The 4292-nt window shown below is 38.7% G+C and overlaps 1 pseudogene; it reads right to left on the bottom strand.

The window, feature by feature from the left end:
* Window positions 1-2789: 2789 nt before the first annotated feature.
* On the bottom strand, window positions 2790-3941 carry LOC124831752 (uncharacterized; annotated as a pseudogene).
* Window positions 3942-4292: the final 351 nt, after the last annotated feature.

Genomic DNA, 4292 nt, shown 5'->3' with positions numbered 1-4292 from the left:
AATCACCACTTCCACTACCTACTCCCATCTAATCAACAAGCTTTACATCCAAAGAAAGAAATAGAATAAACAAACGTGCTACACCATGAGCTTCACAAATGATTAAAATACACTTCTTTCTCTCCCCAAAAACCGTGAACTAATAGGAACCATGCAATATTCAAGCAATATTCAAAGCCAAAACCCACTTCCTTTTCTTTTCCAAAACTGTGACACATACTTCAATTTAGTTTCCACTTTCAATTTTTTTATTCATAACCGTATGAGCTAGGCTTCATGGCAATGCTTTTCAGAGTTTTAATGAATGATTTGCTCTCAATAACCACTCACTTTGCCACCGTTCAACACTTCATCATTTTAGCAAAACCGAACAACCAAACTTATCCCTCCCCTGCTCATTGCCCTCCAACCAAATTGTTTTTCTGCAGAGAACTCCATCCAAGAGCAGCATCCAACATCTGTGTAACGTCCAGAACCTCCCAGCCACAAAAGCTTCCCAGTAACTTTCCAAAACGTTCCCCCAAAGAGTGTGTCCGTGAATGTGTGTACTAAGAGTAGTGTCCAGACTCCCAGTAGCCAGTCTTCCTCTTGTGTGTCTCTTCATTTTTAAAGGGAAAAACAGCCAGCTATTGGCCATCTCTTCCGTTCAATCATGACCCCCCCTCTCCATGTCTTCTGCCAAGCTTTTCAGTGAAGATAATATTCCCTTCAGTGGCTGCTCCCGCTTTTTATCCCAACATACGTTTTGCTGAATGCTTAGTTGTCCAAGGGCCGTGTGTGTTTTTTTTATCTTTGTTGTCGTGACTTCTCTGATGAAAGGGGTAAATCCTGAACTATCACTTGTTTACTTCAAACCTTGTGTGCACTACTTCTTCCAGCTGGAATGACTTGGGTCCATGAATGCATTTCTTTCTTCCAAATATTATGTTGTAAGTGGTGAATAGACCCCTTGGCCGTGAGCTTTGGAGTGGAAAAAGCAGATGGACGTAAATTTCCCCAAGGCATCAACTGAAACTAAATGCCAAAATGAAACCTTGAGTGGAGAATAATGCTGTGAGTAATGACCCTTTTGATTTTGGTGTGTGTGCCAACGTGAGTTGTCCATGGGCCATGCCATTATTTTCCAATCAATATTGAGACAACCGTGAACACTCCACATGATACCAAGTCCATCTTCCATTTTGCAGTTTGAACCGAGAGCCATTCAAGAGTGGTGAAGTGTTCCTTCCAGCCGTGATGGAGCTTGGGTGTTATTTTGGTTGTGTGAAGGCCGTAAGCTTCCTTGGACGTGGCTGCTGTGTGCTCTGCTGCCATGCATTTCCACGGTTTTGCCTTACTTCAGCAAAAGAAAACAAAGCTGGTGGCTCCCAATTTTAATTCCAACTTTGTTGATTGTTTGCTCCTTCATGGGCCCTAGGCCGTGTGCTTTTGGCTTCTTTTCAGAATTTATTTCTTTGCAATCAATTGAGGCAAAAGGAATAAAAGAGTGGCCACGTATGTGTGCTTTTGCCCTTCGGAAATTACCGAGGGCTTTTGGCCTTCGGTAATTACCGAAGGCTTTTGGCCCTCGGTAATTACCGAAGGCTTTTGGCCCTCGGTAATTACCGAAGAGCAAAAGCCCTCGGTAATTGTTAGCGACAAGAGATTTACCGAAGGATTTTTGGCCGTCGATAAGCCTTCGGTAAACACCCTTTACCGACGGCTTATGGCATTTTCCGAGGGCTTCTGGCCTTCGGTAATGCCCTACTTTTTTGTAGTGATAATTACTGGACTTAAATTCTCAAACATTTTTGGTAGGTTGGTACATAAAATTTTTGGTGAAGGAAGGCTTTATTCATTCTAAGCCCTGAGGCAAGAACATACAGTGACATAACAGAGCATACCACCCAATGAAGGATTTGAAAACAATTGATCCTCCGAGAAAATACACGAAGGTATTAATGAATACATAAATCCATTAACATGACAAAAAGGAGAGGAGATTATCTTAAAAAACCACTTTTAATATTTAATTAAATAGCAGTACGCTTCATATTTAAACTTTTAACTAAATAGTATAAATTATAGTATAAATTATATCTTCCAAGACAACTAGTATTTGATATCAAATTCTCTTTTCTTGTTTTGAAAAATATCTTCTTTTTGTGAAAAGTGTTTCAAAAGCAGTTCATTCACCTATTTGACCGATCATATAAACATGATCTAAGATTGGCGTGATCTTGTTTTTTATCATTAATAAGAAGGATGACACAACATATTTATTGAAAAGCTAGATATTTGGAAAAGTTATAAGGTATCCTTCAAAAAGAACTCTACTTAACGTTACAAAACAATCAATGAGATTTATGCACTAAATTCACTTACAACGTCAAGGTTAAAAATTTCAATGTTAGGTTCCATTGAACCAAACAACTAAAAAGTTCCTTGTGGTCATAAGAAAATACATAACATAAAAATATTATACAAAGTCATCATGTGCTTATCAAATAAAACAAATTGCCAAAAACAAACAGTTAATACATGACAAATATCGAGCAAGGAAACCACAGTTTTTTTACCTCTCTCTCATCCTTGAAGGGGAGAATCAAGCCAAGCTGCGCAAAGCGGCAATGCTGAAATAATAATGAAATGGTGATAATGCAACTTCTTTTCTCTATCATCAATTGTCCAAACCTAAAAGAGCATAAAAAAATTAATCATAAGTCTAGTAATGTCTAATCGGATATAGAAGAAAATTATAAAATACTTTTACAACAATAAACAATTTGGTTACCTCAACAACACCAAAACAATCACAACATTCTACCTTCATCCGTGCACAAACAATGATAGAATCAGTTGGATAAATGGTTATGTCATAATCCTGACAAATAAACAATGTCATAGAAAACAAAGGGAACAGGCTGATAACAAATTAATAGAAGTTTTGAACTAATATTTTGATCTTAGAGATATGGATCCATGTTGTTGTCTGGATAGTACATATCACTGGTTTCATCCTCATCATCATAACGTTCCATGTGGAGGTCCTTCAAGGCTTGTGTTATGTGGAGAACTGGTTTTGATACTCCTTTTGGTATCCATGAAATTGACGGAAACATTGTTTTTCAATATTATTCTTTGTTGTCCCAAAAATTCTCACCTATTGTCTCAACTGCTACACCACGTAATAAAGAATTTAAACAATGTGAATGTTTTCTTTACAATGCGTGAATGCTTATGAAAAGAAGACAAACCATATACATAAATAAGTGATATCCATGAGCACATAAACAAGTAGTCAGAATACAAGAACAAATAGCCAAGAAAGCATGTGTATGTGAACACAAGAAAGTATAATTGAAAATAATAGTTGGATAACCGGATAACGTCCTTCATGTAGGTCTCCACCTCAGTGGCTAGCCTGTCCAGATCGAGATCGGTGGAGGGAGATGACCGGTTCTCGAGTCACGTCACCTGGGCGACCAGGTAGGGTTTCGTGCACAGCACACTGTTCACTTGGAACTGTTCCTGACCCTTAATATGAGGAAAAAGCGGTCATCCACGAGGCTCTCATGCTTTATGACTTCATCGATGCAGCCAACGACGGCTGTTCCGGAGACGACATTTGTGTAGATGACGCCGAAGGGAAGGTTTGTTTGAAGGAGTGTGTGCATCATGATGCGATAGCAGAACTCGAAGATCTGCAAGGGGAGGATGGCGATAGGGAAGAGCACCAGAGGGAGAGGGAAGAGAGGAAGTTCGACGACTTCAACAGAGTTAGGGGAGTTCGTGTGGTGCTTCTCGGAGAAGGAAGAGCAGCAAAGAGTGGAATTAAGCTTCCGACAACGGTGGCGGAGAACGGCGAGATTGAGATGGTGCTTGTGGTGCAGTGAAATGAAGATTGTGGTTTGGGAGAAAATGAAGGCAGCAGGGAAATGATGATAGTGGTTTGGGGGAAATGTAGGCAATAGTGAGGAATTAGGGTTTGGGGAAAAACGTAAAATGAATGAAGGTGCAGAAAAATTATTTTAAAAATAAAAAAATTTAAATGTTTGGGGTTCGATTTTAAACCACCGAAAATTTTTCGGGGTTTCAGAAACCCGCCGAAAAAGAACCTCTCCTAAAGTGTATTATTTTTGTAGTGATATTTTTGTCTTCTAATATTCTGGTGTGACTTTGGGTTTTTTCATTATCTAGCATCTCCTAATTTTTCAAACTTATTGGAGTTGTTATTTATGTCTCAAGTTATTCTGGGTTTGGTATGTTAAGGATTTTAAGGTCTTACATATTTATTTAATTTTAGCCGTTCA

Source organism: Vigna umbellata, chromosome 3 (assembly GCF_029865625.1).
Source record: "Vigna umbellata cultivar VRB3 chromosome 3, Vumbellata_1.0, whole genome shotgun sequence".
NCBI classification, from domain to species: Eukaryota; Viridiplantae; Streptophyta; class Magnoliopsida; order Fabales; family Fabaceae; genus Vigna; species Vigna umbellata.
Note: the sequence above shows the minus strand (reverse complement) of the source record. Positions and strands in the feature narration are given on the sequence as shown.